We start from the raw sequence: 21,555 nt of genomic DNA on the forward strand, positions 1-21,555 counted from the left end.
AGAGTCACAGTTACAATTTTCTCATATTGGAAGTTAACATTTGATTTACCCACAAGCTAATTGAACACTGATAAACATATGATAACTATGGATGAAGAAGTGTTGCATTTAAGCAAAGAAAAGTTATAAATAAGAACTGATTGTTTACTAAGATCAGGCAGGCTAAATATTATCAAGTTTGACACACCATGTAATTTGCATTTGCACTCTTTCTAACCTTTTGGTATAAATCCTTAAACTTTTGTTTTGAGCAAAATTAGGTAGACCTACACAATTTTCACATAACTAACAGCCTAATGTAAATAATGAGAATGTAAAAAACCACGAAGGCTGTACAGGTTTGGTTATCTGTTGTTACTACACTACAAGACACAATAAGAGATGGTGTTTCCCTATGTCCTTAACTGCACTCTGTTACGAGAAACCACGTGATATCATAGCAAAAACCTCCAGCATCCTGATTATATGGCGCGTTTGGAATTTACTGTTGACTTCGAGTGCCACCTAGTGGAAACTAATAGCTACATGAAAAGCTAGAATATTTGTTTTAGATAAATGTGTGGTTTTTAGCTCATCCACTGTATAATCTGAGAGGTCATAAATTATGGGAGGCCGTTTCAGCAAAAAACGTTCCAGCGTTACTCGTCTTAATTATATTTTTACTAGTAACAATTCAATTAAAGAGCTGAGCTCTATAATTTAATTTCTACTAGTAACAATTACAATTATAGAGCTCTATAATTCAGTTTTTACTAGTAACAATTATGATTGTAGAGCTCTCTAATTGAATTATAGAGCTCTGCAATTGTATTCTTACTAGTAACAACTGAATTAAAGAGCTCTATAATTCAATTTTTACTAGTAACAATTCCAATTAGAGAGCTCTACAATTCATTTATTACTAGTAAGAATACAATTGCAGAGCTCTGTAATTCAGTTGTTACTAGTAATAATCCAATTGCAGAGCTCTACAATTCCACTAGAGAGCTCTCTAATTCAATTGTTACTAGTAAAAACTGAATTACAGAGCTCTATAATTGTATTATTACTAGTAGAAACTCCTATTCATGAGATGCAAAACAGATTGCAGATATCCCGCCTACAAAAGTGCGTTTCAAAATAAAAGCCCTGTAGCGTGGTTCTAAAGTATCCTGAAATATTTTACAGACTTAGGTAACATTAATCATGTTCACATTAAAGCGAAATTAAGATGATGCCTGAAATGAATATTTAAAGTGTTTAGAATTGATATGCAATAATATAATGATTGGGTTTGTTGTTTAGTAAAATAGAAAACATTAGGCCAAATAGTCTTAAACTTTTTATAAATTGTGACTCGAGGTTAAATCAAGTTTTTTCAAGTTTTTTTTTTCTTCTTCTTTTTTTCTCCAGGTTGCAAGATTTTATATTTTGCCTTCAAATAAGCTTATGCCTGTTGTGGTTGCATGTGTTTGTTGAATAATGAAGTAAAATGAAGTAAAATAAACAAGAGAACACTGAGGAATTCTGACTGTGTATTTAACTCTTTTAAATACATTCATAGACTTTGGCCTTTTCAGAACTTTTGTGGGACACTGAAAGGTCTATGATAAAAGTCCAAAATCTATGATAATGGTGATAGTAATAGTAATGATAATAATAATAATGATATTGATAATAATAATGATCATAATAGTAAAAGTTCTGAAAAGGCCAACGTCTATGATAAAGGCCAAAATCTATGATGATGAAAAATGATAATGAAAATAGTCTAGTAATTCTCTTGGTTATGGATGGATTGATTGATAATTGAACATCATCAGACAAATAATACAATATGATAGTTTTTATGCATTTATTACAAATACATTAGCCAACTATTTTCATAGGCTAGGTTATTATATATAACTCTAGCCTCATAGCATAATTGCCAAAAGTCATTTTTTGGCCCAATTGAGATATCTGCCTAACTTTACTGTCCTACCACTGCTGCATCATCTTGCCTTTCTGAATATGTCTGAATATGAAATCACAACACGTATTAGAATCCAAAAACACTATCTGCCTAAGTCATCTCTTTGACTTAGGCAGTTTTGGTAAGATTTAGATTTTTTTTTTTTTTTTTTTTGCAGTGGACCTATGAATTTAACATGATTTACTGAGTTAAAATACTCAACAGCACTCCATTTTCTGTTTTAATTTCAGGAAATAAAGTTGATACCCATGTAGTGGAGTTGGAGGATTTAGATGAGAGCAGACCTGAGAAAGAAGGTAATGGCGTAGACATGGGGCAACAGATAGAAGAGGAAACAGCCAGTAAAGCCTCCAGAGCAGAATCAGATCCTGATTTATCGTCAAATAGTGAAATCGATGACACTGTCTTGAATGAGGACTATAGACCTGAGAAAGGTGACAGCCCATATAATGGTAGTGATACAGACACAGCTCAAGGAGCTGTCAGTGAAGGAGATCCAGGAGATGTACTTGAAACTTCTGCCGTTCAACGTCAAAGGCACCCAAGGCCAGATATGTGGAAGCGAGAGCTGATAAAGGAGAAGAGTCTTAAGGGGGAGAATTAGAAGAATCCAATGGGACAGGAGAGACCACCAAAGACCATGGGCCCACCCTGCACATCACATCACTGCTTAAAGTCAGAGAAACTGACTGAAGAGCATGGAACAGATATCTTCAACAATTTCTGGTCCATGCCTTTCTGGGAGACACGCAAGCTGTATATCCAGACTCTAGTCCAAAATGTGCCCATAAAACAGAAGAAAGGTGGTGTTGCATCTAGGAGAACAACGTCCCTATTATACCACCTGCAACGGCAGATAGACGTAAACTACCTGTGTGTAAGAATCTTTTCTGTTCAACACTTTGCATCGCCCCCAGAACCATCGGATCATGGTTAAAATCCAAAACTGATCCGTGTAAACCCAAGATCAACAAGACTGGCCCATGTATGCCCATATCAAATGTTGACCAGACCTTCCTGAAAGAATGGCTCTCATGCCTACAGTCCCATTCCATTACTGCTGTCAGGACAAATTACACATCTTGGTTATATTTAGGAGAATAAAAAAAACTTTGGTTATGTTTGCACAGCACCTAAGTGGAACTTTGATTAAGGGTAGAAAAGGAAAACAGTGGTTAAGGTTAGACATTAATAAGAAACAACTTGGTTAGGGTTCACAAGTTACACATCTTGGTTACATTTAGGGGAGTAAAACAACTTTTGTTATGTTTGCATTTTATATGTAAGAGAAAGTCATGGCATATTCTGCCTAAGTCACTTTTATTGGTTAGGCAATTGATGATGGATCTTTTTGCATACTTGTTCACACATCTGGTTGAATGTACTGTTATAATATCATAAAAAAATAACAATGTGATTTCTAAAAAAATAGTTTTTTTTTTTTTGTTTACCAAATACATTGAAATATGACTTTGGCAATTATGCTATGAGGCTAACGATAATTTATATTTTTATATATAAAAAAGTTAAATACACAGTCAGAATTCCTCAGTGTTCTCTTGTTTATTTTACTTAACAACAAACACATGCAACCACAACAGGCATAAGCTTATTTGAAGGCAAAATATAAAATCTTGCAACCTGGAGAAAAAAAGAAGAAGAAAAAAAAAAAACTTGAAAAAACTTGATTTATCCTCGAGTCACAATTTATAAAAAAGTTTAAGACTATTTGCCCTAATGTTTTCTATTTTACTAAACAACAAACCCAATCATTATATTATTGCATATCAATTCTAAACACTGTAAATATTCATCTCAGGCATCATCTTAATTTCGCTTTAATGTGAACATGATTAATGTTACCTAAGTCTGTAAAATATTTCAGGATACTTTAGAACCACGCTACAGGGCTTTTATTTTGAAACGCACTTTTGTAGGCGGGATATCTGCAATCTGTTTTGCATCTCATGAATAGGAGTTTCTACTAGTAATAATACAATTATAGAGCTCTGTAATTGGAATTGTTACTAGTAAGAATTGAATTATAGAGCTCTCTAATTCAGTTTTTACTAGTAACAATTACAATTAGAGAGCTCTATAATTCAGTTTTTACTAGTAACAACTGAATTAGAGGGCTCTCTAGTGGAATTGTAAAGCTCGAGAAGGGTCTGTCTGCGGACTGCAAGACGGGGGCGTAACTGGAAGTGGGCCCATGTTGTAGTCTTGTTGCAGAAACGGCAACCTTTTTATTTTGTGATTGTAGTATAGCCAGTACTGTTTAATTTTTTTTCTAGCTAATCACTTATGTGATCAAGTGTTATCCTTAAAGCATTTTTTTATTATTAGAAAACACAAAATTGTTATCTCTTGAATACTTTTTTCAATTATTTAACGTGAAAAATGTTTTTCTTGTATAGTATCTCATACTATGATGAAAACATGATTTTTATTTTATTTACTGTTTTATGGCATTATGATTGTTTATTTTTAGATACAAACGTCTTACCATGATCTTTTATGTAATTATTTGGCAATAATAATAAAGAAGAGGATTAGGTGCACTAACTCCTCACAGTGACTATGCAATATTTGCACAAAGGGTATGTCGATCAGCCACACGAAGATCTCCCCTTTGGAGAAGACTGTTGAATTGACACTCTAAAAAAGTATTACTACCTGAAAATTAACATTACCCCATAATGAATTGGATATTTTGCCCACCCCAACACTTACATGCAATAATAACGATAAATGCCAACCAATAATTATATAATTTTTTATTATTACATTTTAGTAAAAGAAGCAAAATGTATTTTCTTTTGTGACATAGCTATACATGACTATATACAAGTTAAACAAATGCAGTCGATGTGAATGCATCAATTTTCAATCAAGCAATTAATACATGAAATAAAATATGTATATTTTATTTACTGAGAACAAAAAACATGTCTAAATTATTAAAACAATGTATAAAAGTTAGCATCACAATAAATTCATACATGTACAAGTCAACAACAAAACTTATTGTTCTAACAATCATGTATTTACAGATGGTGAACCCAACATCCTCCTGCGATCTGAACACAGCTGATACAGTTCTGCTGCTGCACTTCACAATCTCACTCTTCTCAACGGGGATGTCGTTGAGCAACAGGATGAGGAAGACCATGATGACGGCTCTCTGAACCATACAACCTTGAAGCTAGAGTAGGGGAACACATGCAGGACAATCTGTGCTCCAAACAATCGTGTGCCTGCACCCCTCGAGCACGACTACCTGAAAAACATTTACACAGTTTTACATTAGTTTAGAAGTACATGCATTGATTTATTACTTTTGTAGTGGTCTAAACCACTGAAGTGGTTCAAATATTTAAATAAATTATACTTTTATCCAAAGCGACTTACAGTGCATTCAGACTCACAGTTTTTACCTAACATGTGTTCCCTGGTATTCGAACTGAGGATGAAAACACCACAGCAGCATCTGGTCCTGATGAGACAGTAAAGGGCAGGTCGGAGTGATGGAGCGTCTCATCTGTGACTCTCGATCATTTCCAGGATGACGCTGTGGTCTTCTCCATCCTCAGTGCACACACCAGTCTACAGAAATTTTCATGTCCTACAAAAATATACATACACAATACAAAAAGTCATTACATCATTCTTTTGTTTCAGGTTTTCCCTTTTTTTCACCTTTCCTTGCAGGTCCTGCTCCACCACAAAAGATCTGCAGCAAATGCACAGAAATCAAGTATAAGTAAAGAGGTGTAATCGTTGTTTAAAATTACATTAAAATAAAATACAACTTAAGATTTAAAATGTTTCATTTATTTTTGTAGTGTACTTACACAAATCCTTTGATGGTAGCATTCCTTCTTCAGTTACTCTACAGCAGATAAACACACGTGTGTCTCATCTGTCCCTGTAACATCCAGACAAGAGTTAGTCTCCTCTGTTATATATCTGTGATATACTGCATTTACATGTTGAGTTAATAACTGATGTAACTCACTTTTTATCCAACACAAATGTTCTTTAAATTATCAATATTGCAAATGGACAAATAAAATAGATAACTTATGTTTAGTTACTTTACATAGATTTGTTTGTTTACATGACTCACATTCATCTATAGCAGTGTTGACAAAAGTGAAACATTATAAAACATGTTTACAGCAAAATCACAAATATGCTATATAAATATTATATTCTCACCGTTGTCTCTCACTCTCACAGCAAGCTGTCATATTCGTCTTCTTTCCAGTTTAACGGCGGTTGGCATCCAGTTTATTGGTGCATTACCGCCCTCTTCTGTTCCGGAGTGTGGATCAGATAATACGTTTTCTTACTAAAACGTACACATCTCTCACATTGTCCCCTAACATTAATATCTACACACACATAAAAACCTAAAACCCCTGCCTCCCTTAAAACGTAATCAATATTCTACTCTGTGTCCTAATTAAAGCCGCCATATTGCCAACAACTTATCGTTTTGAGATCTCGCGTGGTTCTGTGTGATTTGGACAACTTCAAGTTACGCCTCCTACTTCAAGTTACGCCCACTTCAAGTTCAGCCCCCGTCTTGCAGTCTGCAGACGTACACGCTTGTAGAGCTCTGCAATTGGATTTTTATTAGTAACAATTGAATTACAGAGCTCTGCAATTGTATTCTTACTAGTAATAAATGAATTGTAGAGCTCTCTAATTGGAATTGTTACTGGTAAAAATTGAATTATAGAGCTCTTTAATTCAGTTGTTACTAGTAAGAATACAATTAAGACGAGTAACGCTGGAAAGTTTTTTTGCTGAAACGGCCTCCCATATTAATGTGTATTTTTACTAGTAATAAATCAATTGAAGAGCTCTGTAATTCAATTGTTACTAGTAAGAATTCAATTAGAGAGCTCTATAATGGTAATTTTTTTAGCTGAAACGGCCTCCCATAATAAATCCTTAATATGATGCTACATGTGTCACATTACGACGGAGTATGGCAAGCCTTTCTAACATTTAATCTATAAACTGTACTAGGCCTATCTTTTTTCATGTTACACTGAAAAAATGGCAATGGGCAGATTGTTCAATTTGCACAAATGCATTTCGTATTTCCTACATGATTATTTTTTTTCTCAACTAAACATATTTTAGTCTTGTGCCATTTATTTAATGCTGACGAATGTTCAGCCTGTTAGAAATAATCATGTTTAAATTATACAAATTTGTTGTGTTTTCTCTGGAAACTCTGCCCCCTGCAAATACGCAAAGGAAAAACAGTTCGCCATTTTGTTTTCTCTCTTGCTTTGGATGCTTTGGATGGTGTAAGCTGCAAGTTATCATGGAACGCTTAAGCCTGAAGGTAATTAATATTTTGAACTGAAATGCTATTGAGAATCAGTTTGTAGTCAGTTTTTAAGTATTTTCACTGAGGTAAACGTTTTTATGTAAGTTACCTTAACATTTCTGATTTCAGGGAAAGGCAAAAGTTAGTGCGAATGTTTAACAGTAACAGTTACATGTAACATTATGCCTTTTATTAACATTTTTCAAATTGTGTACATTCCTTAAGGTATATGTCTTCGTATTTTATTCTGTGTATGACAACTAATTATCTTCAGGGACAGGGAGGGATGGCTCAAAATACTTCTGGGTGGTGTAACGTTAAAGGGGGGGGGGGGGGTGAAATGCTATTTCATGCATACTGAGTTTTTTACACTGTTAAAGAGTTGGATTCCCATGCTAAACATGGACAAAGTTTCAAAAATTAAGTTGTACATTTGAAGGAGTATTTCTGTTCCAAAAATACTCCTTCCGGTTTGTCACAAGTTTTGGAAAGTTTTTTTCGAGTATAGCTCTGTGTGAAATTAGATGGAGCGGAATTTCCTTATATGTGTCCTGAGGCACTTCTGCCGGAAGAGCGCGCTCCCGTATAGCAGAGCACTTAGAGCACAACAGACTTCCTCCTGCGATCTGAACACAGCTGATACAGTTCTGCTGCTGCACTTCACAATCTCACTCTTCTCAACGGGGATGTCGTTGAGCAACAGGATGAGGAAGACCATGATGACGGCTCTCTGAACCATACAACCTTGAAGCTAGAGTAGGGGAACACATGCAGGACAATCTGTGCTCCAAACAATCGTGTGCCTGCACCCCTCGAGCACGACTACCTGAAAAACATTTACACAGTTTTACATTAGTTTAGAAGTACATGCATTGATTTATTACTTTTGTAGTGGTCTAAACCACTGAAGTGGTTCAAATATTTAAATAAATTATACTTTTATCCAAAGCGACTTACAGTGCATTCAGACTCACAGTTTTTACCTAACATGTGTTCCCTGGTATTCGAACTGAGGATGAAAACACCACAGCAGCATCTGGTCCTGATGAGACAGTAAAGGGCAGGTCGGAGTGATGGAGCGTCTCATCTGTGACTCTCGATCATTTCCAGGATGATGCTGTGGTCTTCTCCATCCTCAGTGCACACACCAGTCTACAGAAATTTTCATGTCCTACAAAAATATACATACACAATACAAAAAGTCATTACATCATTCTTTTGTTTCAGGTTTTCCCTTTTTTTCACCTTTCCTTGCAGGTCCTGCTCCACCACAAAAGATCTGCAGCAAATGCACAGAAATCAAGTATAAGTAAAGAGGTGTAATCGTTGTTTAAAATTACATTAAAATAAAATACAACTTAAGATTTAAAATGTTTCATTTATTTTTGTAGTGTACTTACACAAATCCTTTGATGGTAGCATTCCTTCTTCAGTTACTCTACAGCAGATAAACACACGTGTGTCTCATCTGTCCCTGTAACATCCAGACAAGAGTTAGTCTCCTCTGTTATATATCTGTGATATACTGCATTTACATGTTGAGTTAATAACTGATGTAACTCACTTTTTATCCAACACAAATGTTCTTTAAATTATCAATATTGCAAATGGACAAATAAAATAGATAACTTATGTTTAGTTACTTTACATAGATTTGTTTGTTTACATGACTCACATTCATCTATAGCAGTGTTGACAAAAGTGAAACATTATAAAACATGTTTACAGCAAAATCACAAATATGCTATATAAATATTATATTCTCACCGTTGTCTCTCACTCTCACAGCAAGCTGTCATATTCGTCTTCTTTCCAGTTTAACGGCGGTTGGCATCCAGTTTATTGGTGCATTACCGCCCTCTTCTGTTCCGGAGTGTGGATCAGATAATACGTTTTCTTACTAAAACGTACACATCTCTCACATTGTCCCCTAACATTAATATCTACACACACATAAAAACCTAAAACCCCTGCCTCCCTTAAAACGTAATCAATATTCTACTCTGTGTCCTAATTAAAGCCGCCATATTGCCAACAACTTATCGTTTTGAGATCTCGCGTGGTTCTGTGTGATTTGGACAACTTCAAGTTACGCCTCCTACTTCAAGTTACGCCCACTTCAAGTTCAGCCCCCGTCTTGCAGTCTGCAGACGTACACGCTTGTAGAGCTCTGCAATTGGATTTTTATTAGTAACAACTGAATTACAGAGCTCTGCAATTGTATTCTTACTAGTAATAAATGAATTGTAGAGCTCTCTAATTGGAATTGTTACTGGTAAAAATTGAATTATAGAGCTCTTTAATTCAGTTGTTACTAGTAAGAATACAATTAAGACGAGTAACGCTGGAAAGTTTTTTTTGCTGAAACGGCCTCCCATATTAATGTGTATTTTTACTAGTAATAAATCAATTGAAGAGCTCTGTAATTCAATTGTTACTAGTAAGAATTCAATTAGAGAGCTCTATAATGGTAATTTTTTTAGCTGAAACGGCCTCCCATAATAAATCCTTAATATGATGCTACATGTGTCACATTACGACGGAGTATGGCAAGCCTTTCTAACATTTAATCTATAAACTGTACTAGGCCTATCTTTTTTCATGTTACACTGAAAAAATGGCAATGGGCAGATTGTTCAATTTGCACAAATGCATTTCGTATTTCCTACATGATTATTTTTTTTCTCAACTAAACATATTTTAGTCTTGTGCCATTTATTTAATGCTGACGAATGTTCAGCCTGTTAGAAATAATCATGTTTAAATTATACAAATTTGTTGTGTTTTCTCTGGAAACTCTGCCCCCTGCAAATACGCAAAGGAAAAACAGTTCGCCATTTTGTTTTCTCTCTTGCTTTGGATGCTTTGGATGGTGTAAGCTGCAAGTTATCATGGAACGCTTAAGCCTGAAGGTAATTAATATTTTGAACTGAAATGCTATTGAGAATCAGTTTGTAGTCAGTTTTTAAGTATTTTCACTGAGGTAAACGTTTTTATGTAAGTTACCTTAACATTTCTGATTTCAGGGAAAGGCAAAAGTTAGTGCGAATGTTTAACAGTAACAGTTACATGTAACATTATGCCTTTTATTAACATTTTTCAAATTGTGTACATTCCTTAAGGTATATGTCTTCGTATTTTATTCTGTGTATGACAACTAATTATCTTCAGGGACAGGGAGGGATGGCTCAAAATACTTCTGGGTGGTGTAACGTTAAAGGGGGGTGTGTGAAATGCTATTTCATGCATACTGAGTTTTTTACACTGTTAAAGAGTTGGATTCCCATGCTAAACATGGACAAAGTTTCAAAAATTAAGTTGTACATTTGAAGGAGTATTTCTGTTCCAAAAATACTCCTTCCGGTTTGTCACAAGTTTTGGAAAGTTTTTTTCGAGTATAGCTCTGTGTGAAATTAGATGGAGCGGAATTTCCTTATATGTGTCCTGAGGCACTTCTGCCGGAAGAGCGCGCTCCCGTATAGCAGAGCACTTAGAGCACAACAGACTTCACTGATCAGAGCGAGAGCGTCGCGAAATGTCACAAAAGGAGTGTGTTTTTGGTTGCCAGGGCAACACAACCCTGCACAGATTACCAAAGAAAAAACATCATTAAGGGACCAGTGGATGGAGTTTATTTTTACAGAGCATCAACGGAGTTGTGCAAGTGTTTTTGTTTGTTCCCTGCATTTCGAAGATGCTTGTTTTACAAACAAGGCCCAGTTTGACGACGGATTTGCGTATCGTTTATTTCTTAAGGATGATGCAATCCCATGAAAAAGGGTCACGATTGTGTGTTGGAACCACAGGCGGTGAGTAAAACTGCTTAAAATATCTCTGCCTCCTTGTTAGTGCGTCCGCCTCCCATCGGAGACCCAGGTTCGAGCCCCGCTCGGAGCGAGTCGTTGCTGCTGCTGATCTCGTTCAGTTTCAGCCTTCACAGCTGTCACAGCCAGTGTTGCCAGATTGTACTAAAGATTTCCAGCCCAACTACAGCTTAAAACCCGCCCATTTAAAAAAATACCAGCCCAAAATACATACTGTTATTAAAACTGTTATAGAATAAAACACACCATTTTTTTTTCTTATTATTAAACAACCAGACTAACAAATCGCACATTGGAGAGCACGAGGCTCGCCCCAAGTATATCCAGTGCTGCATCTTTTTCTTTATATATATATATATATATATATATATATATATATATATATTAGGGGTGTAACGGTTCACAAAATTCACGGTTCGGTTCGATACGATACACTGATGTCACGGTTCGGTTCGGTTCGGTTCGATACGTTTTAGATACAGCAAAATGTAAAAACATCTCAACTTTTCAGAATGCCGCAAGCGCACCGCGGGTCATGTGACAAGAACTAACCAATCAGCTTCATCCTTTCCCGTAACAACGTTGAGAGCTCAGCCAAGATGAAGGATCAGCTGATCATAGTTGTATATGGATTGCAATTTTGAAATAAATTTAGTAGCAGAGCTACTGCAAGCGATTTTTAGAGCTGCAAATCCATTTATCCTTCGCTGAAATTTCCGCGTCTCATGGAGAGAGCACGTCATTGTTGCTTAGCAAAGACAGACGCCTCATGAGCGCTTCTGCCCGAGCGCTTTGGAAAGGAGGAGAAAGATGCGCTTAGCGTTTTCCATGCGTTTTTAGGCACGATATGTGAACGGCCCCTAAGGCGCTCGCTCACTCAGCACGCGCTGAAGGCTCGTTGCAAAATGTCGAATGCCTTTAACAGACCAGAAATATAAGATCCTAAAATAACCAACAGGTCTGGTGTTTGGGTTGGATTCCCTGTAAGCTATAGTTTCTAAATGCTGCAGGGATAGTTTGCTGCGTGCATGTTTCTCCTTTTTTTTCGTCTTTTCCCAGATAGTACTGACGCATATATCCCAGATATTCCCGCTGGTGTTTTTTTTTTTTTTTTTTTTATTCCCGCTGGTGTACCCTGTCATGTTGCAGATGCGACATACCGTTGTTTTTTTATCCACCACTCTCTTGCCATCACCATTATAGCTTAAAGGGAATCCAAAGTGCACCCAAACACCAGACCTGTTGGTTATTGGAGGATCTTCTCATTTCTAGTCTGTTAAACGCATTGGCTATTTTGCAACGAGCCTTCAGCGCGTACTGAGTGAGCGAGCGCCTGCTGAGTAGCCTAACATAAACATATAAGATGGTGTTTTTTTCTTCTTCGGGAGTGTCAGGGGCGTTGCCTGTTACGTTGTTTGGGTTATTGGGCTACCTTGTTGAACGCATATCATTATATTTCTCTCTCTCTCTTTTTTTTTTTTTTTTTTCAAATATAATTAATTACTCCAACGAACCGTTCGGTATACATAATGCGTACCGCGTACCGAACCGAAAGCGTCGTACCGAACGGTTCAATACGAATACGCGTATCGTTACACCCCTAATATATATATATATATATATATATATATATATATATATATATATATATAAATGATAATTTTAATAAAACACAAGGTCTACATCGGAAACCTCAGAAGGGGACATCATTTTTATCGTTCTTGTGCTACTATTGTCAGAACTACAGTTCTTTTCTAATAGGCCAATTCTCCAATCATTTCATTATACTTTTATTTTTGTATTAGTAGGCTACTTACAAATTTGTGCTTGATTACCAACTAATTATTTTTTTTATATCATCATTATTAAAATTATTTTTATTATTTAACTTACAGACCACTGGGCGAATCAACATGAATTCCTGTTTTTTCCTTCTTTTAATTTTAAATAAAATAATGACTGAATGATACACTGAATTGTCATCAGCTATTACGTTTCAGAAATGATCAAACATCAGAATTGTACATCAAAATAAAACTGTAGGCTAATTGCATAAAAACGCTTACCTTTTAATATGAAGTTAACGTAGATAATCCTCGCAGAACTGATGAAAACGTCTTTATTATTGAACAATTCTAGAACTATTTAATAATAGGACCAACTTTGTACAGTCACAACCAGTTTGATTAATAGATTGTTAAGTCAAATCTCTCCAGCAACTGCCTGGGAGGTTTGAATGTTGCCGAGGTAAACCCATTTCTGACCAGGCCAGTGCGCACATCCATGATGCTGGAGAGTAAAGGTAGTCCCATGCGATTCCTAGTGTCATCTTTTAAAAGCGAGACGGGGGAAAATGCCCGCTCAACATGGGCATTGGAAACAGGCAGAACAAGAAGTCTTATGGCACCTTGTGCCAATTCCTGGAAACACTTGTGCCAAAAAGCATGCTCTTTCAAATCATTTAACTGTGCTCTGATTTCTGATTAACAGTATTTACAAAATGCCTTTGTATCATCGCCTACCACAGGTGTAATCAATGGTTTTAAAGACTGGTCGCTCTCCCATACCTTTCTGTAGGACTTTTTATATTTACCCCACTCTTGGCATGATGATGATGATGATGATGATGAATGATGATCACTGATGATGATAATGCAGTTCTGACGATATAACGAATTAGCCTAAGCTTGAAGTCTGATTGGACAGGATTCCCCTGAACCTTATTGGCTAACCTGAACCATACCTAATTTAAACTTCATCCTACATCATCCTACAGATCGCAAATCAGAATCAACAGGGAAGTCGCGCGGTGGCGGGACATGCTTTTACATCAATGAACGCTGGTGTAGAGATGTAACTGTGTTAAAGAAGATGTGCTGTCCTGATCTAGAAATGCAGTTTGTCAACTGCAAGCCGTTCTATTCGCCGCGGGAGTGAGTCTGGCTTTACAGAAACTCAAAGATCACAGAGACAGAACAACAACACCCGGACTCTGTTTTAATCATTCTCGGGGACTTTAATAAAGCCAATCTCTCCCGTGAACTGCCAAAATACAGACAGCATGTTACATGTCCCACCAGAGACAGTAATATACTGGATCACTGTTACACAACAATAAAGGATGCATTTCACTCTGTTCCACAAGCAGCTTTGGGACGTTCTGATCACTGTCTGATTCATCTTATACCGTCCTACAAGCAAAAACCTAAATCTGCTAAACCTGTAGTAAAGACTGTGAAGAGATGGACCAGCGAAACGGAGCAGGATTTACAATCTTGTTTTGACCTCACTGATTGGAGTGTTTTTGAAGCTGCTACCACCGATCTGGACGAACTCACAGAGACCGTAACATCCTATATTAGTTTTTGTGAGGATATATGCATTCCTACCAGGACTTATTTAACATTCAACAATGATAAGCCATGGTTTACAGTAAAACTCAGACATCTTCATCAGGCCAAAGAGGATGCCTACAGAAATGGGGACAGGGTCTTGTACAATCAGGCCAGGAACACACTGAACAAAGAGATCAGAGCGGCTAAAAAGACCTACGCTAAAAAGTTGGAAGACCAGTTTACTTCCAACGACTCAACTTCAGTTTGGAGAGGTCCAAGAACCATCACAAACTACAAGACACCATCCCCTTGCACTGAGGCTAATCAACGACTTGCTAACGATCTGAATGAGTTTTATTGCAGATTTGAAACCCCCAACACCCATTCTGACCATCTCCCTGCACAACCATTAACACCTCCAGCAATCCCCCTCTCCACACCTCCTGCTCTTCAAATCTGTGAAGATGATGTGCGCCAGGTCTTCAAGAAGAACAAAAGAAGAAAAGCACCAGGCCCAGATGGTGTTACACCAGCCTGTCTGAAAATCTGTGCTGACCAGCTGGCCCCTATCTTTTCACTGATCTTCAACAGATCCCTGGAGTTGTGTGAAGTACCTTCCTGCTTCAAACGCTCCACCATCATCCCCATCCCAAAGAAACCCAAGATAGCAGAACTTAACGACTACAGACCTGTGGCTCTAACGTCTGTCGTCATGAAGTCGTTTGAAAAACTGGTTCTGGCTTATCTGAAGGACATCACTGGACCCTTACTGGATCCCCTGCAGTTTGCTTACCGAGCAAACAGGTCCGTGGATGTACAATCAACATGGGATTGCACTTCATCCTTCAACATCTGGACAAAACAGGGACTTATGTGAGGATCCTATTTGTGGACTTTAGTTCGGCATTCAACACCATCATCCCAACAGCCCTTCAGACCAAACTGACCCAGCTCTCTGTTCCTAGCTCTATCTGTCAGTGGATCACCAGCTTTCTGACAGATAGGCAACAGTTAGTGAGACTGGGGAAATTCACATCAAACAGCTGCTCCACCAACACTGGTGACCCTCAGGGATGTGTTCTCTCCCCTCTGCTCTTCTCCCTGTACACCAACGACTGCACCTCTAAATCATGAACAGCACTGTGACTGCAGTGGAGTCATTCAGGGAACCACCATCTCTCAGGACCTGAAGTGGGACAATCACATTGACTTCATTGTTAAAAAGGCCCAGCAGAGGTTGTACTTCCTTCGCCAGCTGAGGAAGTTTAACCTGCCACAGGAGCTGCTAAAACAGTTCTACTCAGCCGTCATTGAGTCTGTCCTCTGTACTTCAATAACTGTCTGGTTTGGCTCAGCAACAAAATCAGACATCAGAAGACTACAGAGAACTGTTCGGACTGCTGAAAGGATTATTGGTGCTCCTCTGCCCACCCTTCAAGAACTGTATACATCCCGAGTGAGGAAAAGGGCTCATAAAATCACTCTGGATCCCTCACATCCAAGTCACCCCATCTTTGAACTTTTGCCATCTGGCCGGCGTCTCAGAGCCGCAAACACCAAAACAGCAAGACACAAGAACAGTTTCTTCCCCCAGGCAATCTACCTCATGAACAGTTAAATGTTCCCCACTTATGCTTATGCAACAAAAAAGTGCAATATCCTTATATTTATTTGTTACCCCTCCATCCTAGTACATCCCTGCATCTTATTCAATCCTATTCCATTATCATTTATAGCACAATTGTTTATACACTTATTTATTTGCCTACATTTTTTTTTTCTTTTAATTTCTTTTTTGTTGTTGTCTCTGTGTACTGGAAGCTTATGTCACTACAACAAATTCCTTGTATGTGCAAGCATACTTGGCAATAAAGCTCTTTCTGCTTCTGATTTCTGATTCTGATTCTGAATTAATATATTGCATACCTGCATGTTCAATTCAATTCAAGTTTATTTGTATAGCGCTTTTTACAATACAAATCGTTACAAAGCAACTCTACAGAAAATTATGTTCTACAATATTTAGTAGTAGCTAGTAGTTTGTGCACGTTTGACAGGTTTTTTAGAAAAATAATAATAATAATACAAGACGTAGTCAGCTAGACGATGAACTATCAATATTATTAATTAATAGTTATTACATGATTCAGTCACACATTTAGCAATAATTGTTAGTTCTGTTTGTTGATTCAGGGATAGCATCATCTGGGGTCCTCTGAGGGTCAGCATCATCTCTTCTCAGGTGTTCTGGATCCAGACTGGAGCATGTGTAAATCCTAGTTACATCCCGTGGCAAAACATAGAAACAAAATAGAGACATCATTAGCATAGCTGCTGATCCAACAAAGTAAAATTAGTTTAACCCAAGCTAATTATTCGATTATAAGATACATTATTCGAATGCTTTGTGAAAGAGATGCGTTTTTAATCTAGATTTAAACAGAGAGAGTGTGTCTGAACCCCAAACATTATCAGGAAGGCTATTCCAGAGTTTGGGAGCCAAATGTGAAAAAGCTCTACCTCCTTTAGTGGACTTTGCTATCCTAGGAACGACCAAAAGTCCAGCGTTTCGTGACCTTAGGGTGCGTGATGGATTGTAACGTGGTAGAAGGCTAGTTAGGTACGCAGGAGCTAAACCATTTAGGGCCTTATAGGTAAGTAATGATAATTTGTAACTGATACGGAACTTAATAGGTAGCCAGTGCAGAGACTGTAAAATTGGGGTAATATGATCATATTTTCTTGACCTGGTAAAGACTGTAGCTGCTGCATTTTGGACTACCTGTAGCTTGTTTATTGACGAAGCAAGACAACCACCTAGAAGTGCATTACAATAGTCCAGTCTAGAGGTCATGAATGCATGAACTAGCTTTTCTGCATCAGAAACAGATAACATGTTTCGTAGCTTGGCAATGTTTCTAAGATGGAAGAATGCAGTTTTTGTAACATTGGAAATATGATTTTCAAAAGACAAATTGCTGTCTAATATAACTCCCAGATTTCTGACTGTAGAGGAAGTAACAGTACATCTGTCTAGTTGCAAATTGTAATCTACAAGATTCTGTGTAGTGTTTTTTGTTCCAATAATTAGTATCTCTGTCTTAACCGAATTTAATTGGAGAAAATTATTTGTCATCCAATCTTTTACATTTTTAAAACACTCTGTTAGCTTAGATAATTTAGAAGTTTCATCTGGTCTCGTTGAGATATATAGCTGAGTATCATCAGCATAACAGTATGTAATATTACATACTTTATATCGGCACAGTAGATATATAAAAATGATAATAAATGCTGCATATAATGTCATTTATAATAATTTTTAGTGGTAATAGTATTATACAAAGTTATATATAATATGTGATTACATATTTGATTTGTATTTTTTTAATTGCATTTTTTTATTGCAATTTTTAATTTGCATTCCAATTACATTTAGCAAACTATATATCTTATGATGTGGTTTCATATTTTTTTTATATTTAAAAAAAAAAAAAGATTAACCTTCCATTACGATTTTGCAATGCATATATTTTATAATTTGAGTCATTAAAGGGGGGGTGAAATGCTCGTTTTCACTCAATATCCTGTTAATCTTGAGTACATATAGAGTAGTACTGCATCCTTCATTACTCCAAAAAGTCTTTATTTTTATAATATTTATAAGAGAAAGATAGTCTGTACCGATTTTTCCCAGAAAAACACGACCGGCTGGAGGCGTGACGTGTGGGCGGAGCTAAAGAATCACGAGCGCCAGTAGGCTTTTGCGTTGAGAGCATGTGGAAGCTGTGACACAGATCCAGAGGCTGAAATTTAACAAGAGCAGCATCAGCAAAGGCGTCTCTATGTGGTATGTACTGAATCCTTATATATTTGCTTAGCGGTTTTGGAAAATGACTAAGTTCCACTTTATGTCGTCTTTTTTTTTTTTTTTTTTTTTTTTTTTTAAGCTGTACATGTGGAAAGTGCAGTTTGATGACAACATCGCATGTTGTTTACTTGATGTGCTTATGCTGATAGCTAAGTAAACAACACAGAGATATTTGAAGCAGTTTTACTCACTGCATGTGGTTCCAACACACGATCGTGACCCTTTTTCGTTGGGACTGCATTATCCTTAAGAAATAAACGATGTGCAATCCGAAATGCAGGGAACAACATCTCGGTTACGTATGTAACCTTGGTTCCCTGAATAGGGAACGAGATGCTGCGGTGACGTCACCACGTATGGGAACACCTCCGGTGTGACGAATGTCTGAAGCCCTATACCATCCCGCCAATCCTATTGGCCAAATGGCGCATAGCACCACCCTACGCATGCGCACGCATGATATACCTGGGTGCAGCGCGCCATTTCGCTCAGATTTCATGACTGAAGATGAAGAAGTTATCAAGGTACGGAACGGCCAGAACCGCAGCATCTCGTTCCCTATTCAGGGAACCAAGGTTACATACGTAACCGAGATGTTCCCTATCATAGGTCACTTCGATGCTGCGGTGACGTCACCACGTATGGGAACGATATACCAAAACGCCTGACGTACCTGATAACTGAGATCCGAGGAAGCATCTGCTCAAGCGGAGAGAACCCGGGAGCCAGGGGCCATCCTCACATCCAGACTGTAGGACTTGATAAAAGTGCTCGGTGAGGACCATCCTGCCGCAGCACAGATATCATCCATAGAAGATCCACTGAGAAAAGCTTGAGAAGAAGCCACAGCTCAAGTGGAATGAGCCTTAATTTCTAAGGGCGAAGCGAGTCCGCGCGCCTCATAGGCCAAAGAAATTGCCTCCACCAGCCAATGGGACATGCGCTGTTTTGGAACCGCATGGCCCTTACTTTTATGTCCAAGACAGACAAACAGCTGGTCAGATTCACGCCAAGGGGCTGTACGATCCACATAAGTCTTTAAAGCTCTCACAGGGCAAAGACTTAGATCTTCTGATCCAGCCTCAGCAGGTGAAAAAGCTTCCAGGAACACTTGCTGAAAGCGAAAGAGGTTAGATGCGACCTTAGGAACATAGTTAGGCCTGGGCCGCAGCAGCACCTTCACAGAGCCCGGTGCAAATTCCATGCATGAGGATGAAACAGAAAGAGCCTGTAAATCCCCAACTCTCTTGAGGGAGGATAAGCCATGAGAAGAAGTGTCTTCAGTGTCAAGAATTTATCCGATACGGTCTCCAAGGGCTCAAACGGATGCCCTGATAAACCTAGCAACACAATGGATAAACCCCATGAAGGAACTCGCACAGGGCGGAAAGGCCTCAGCCGTCGCGCACGCTGTACGAAACGAGAAACTAGTGGATGACACCTCATAGAGGCACCGCCTATGTATTCATGGTAAGCTGAAATGGCTGCCACGTAAACCTAAAAGTGGCTGGTGTTATGTCATCCGAAAAACAATCCTGGAGGAACTCCAGCACTGAAGCCACTGGGCAGTAAACTGGATCCACATTACGATTGCCACACCAGGCTGTAATCAGTCTCCACTTGAAAGCATATAAGCGTCTCGTAGAAGCTGCTCTAGAATTCAATATAGTCTCAGTGGTTTCAACAGAAAGACTGGGACATACTAATGCACTCCGCTCAATGGCCACGCCCACAGTTTCCACAGATCCGGCCTCGGGTGCCAAATCAGCCCCTGTGCTTGTGATAATAAATCCTGTCTGAGGGGAATCTCCAAGGAGAGCCCGCTAGCAGACTGATCAGATCCGCAAACCACGGCTGCGTGTGCCATCGCGGAGCCACCAGCAGCAGCTGATCCACTCTATCCCACCGTATTCTGCATAATACCGCTGGGATCAAACGAATCGGAGGAAAAGCATACAGACTGGTCGTGGGCCAGCTGTGAGCTAATGCATCCACGCCCAGGGGCGATGGGGGCATAGGGAGAACCATAGCGGGCAATGCGTAGTCATGTTTGACGCGAATAAATCCACTTTCGCTTGCCGAATATCCGCCATAAAAGATTCACCGTCTGGAGGTGTAATCTCCATTCTCCCTGTTCCAGAGCCCGTCTGGATAGCATATCTGCTCCGAAGTTCAAACGTCCGGGGACATGAACAACTCGGATCGACAGAAATTTTCTCTGAGACCAGAGAAGAACATGTCTCGCCAGCCTGCACAGGGGGCGAGAGCGTAATCCTTCCTAATGATTCAGGTATGAGACAAACGCTGTGCTGTCTGATCTGAGCAGCACAAGACGGCCGATCAGCAGATTCGCGAATTACTGGAGAGCCAGAAAACTGCCAGTAATTCCAACCGGTTATATACCAACTGCGTTGTGCAGCTGTCCACACTCCATGGGCTGGTAGCCCTTGACAAACAGCTCCCCAACCGGTCAAAGACGCATCCGTCGTGACGGTCTCTGGGAAAGCTCAAATCCCCAGCCGAACCCCGGTAGGAGAAACTCGGTTGGCATCCATAGCTTTAATGACATCACACAACTCCGTGTCACCGAAATCGTCGGATGCGGAAGACAACGGGGTGAAATATTTCGTCTTACCGCCCACTTTTCCACTGAAAAGGGCGCATGTGAAGTAACCCCAGACAAATTACGGGGAATGCCGCTGCCAATCGTCCAAGTGGTTAACAGACGGACGCCCTGGAGCCGCAACGGGGCCAGAGCTACATCCATGCATTGAGAAGTACGGGGTCTACGACTTCTATAGCCCCTTTGCTCAGCAGAGTTGACATCTCCTGTCACAACACTGCTATTACCATCAGTCTACCACCGTGGAAAGAATTCAGCGGAAAGAGGCGGGCCTCTAAAAAACGAATTGGTGTATCCGTGACAATTGTGCGTAACACCCATTGAGAAATGCCGGGCAAGCGTTCCACGCGACCCAAAACGATACTAGCAGTCTCAAATTTCCGCTTTCTGCAACGCTGTCATACACATAATGTCCGTGCACGGAAAAGCCTGCGGCATTCGTGCACAGGGGAAGTGTATGCATAAGAGCTATTGCGTCCCGTTGTGTATATTCCTGAACGTGTCCACGGCAGGAATTAGACCAACAAATTGAACATCAGGCTCTGCCGCTAACTAAAACGGCGGCTGTGCGAGCCGTCATAAACGGGTCGTCTGTGTA

The 21,555-nt window shown here is 38.9% G+C and overlaps 2 long non-coding RNA genes across 2 annotated transcripts; both read right to left on the minus strand.

The window, feature by feature from the left end:
* Positions 1-5,645: 5,645 nt before the first annotated feature.
* Positions 5,646-6,551, minus strand: LOC113119678 (uncharacterized). Its single transcript, XR_003294488.1, has 3 exons — positions 6,176-6,551; positions 5,809-5,882; positions 5,646-5,687 (listed from the first exon to the last, which is right to left on the minus strand). It is a non-coding gene; the product is annotated as an uncharacterized LOC113119678 (long non-coding RNA).
* A 1,990-nt stretch (positions 6,552-8,541) lies between these two features.
* Positions 8,542-9,447, minus strand: LOC113119679 (uncharacterized). The gene is made up of 3 exons (XR_003294489.1): positions 9,072-9,447; positions 8,705-8,778; positions 8,542-8,583 (listed from the first exon to the last, which is right to left on the minus strand). It is a non-coding gene; the product is annotated as an uncharacterized LOC113119679 (long non-coding RNA).
* Between the last annotated feature and the right edge of the window lie 12,108 nt (positions 9,448-21,555).

The sequence above is a fragment of the Carassius auratus genome, chromosome 19 (genome assembly GCF_003368295.1).
Source record: "Carassius auratus strain Wakin chromosome 19, ASM336829v1, whole genome shotgun sequence".
Lineage (NCBI taxonomy): Eukaryota > Metazoa > Chordata > Actinopteri > Cypriniformes > Cyprinidae > Carassius > Carassius auratus.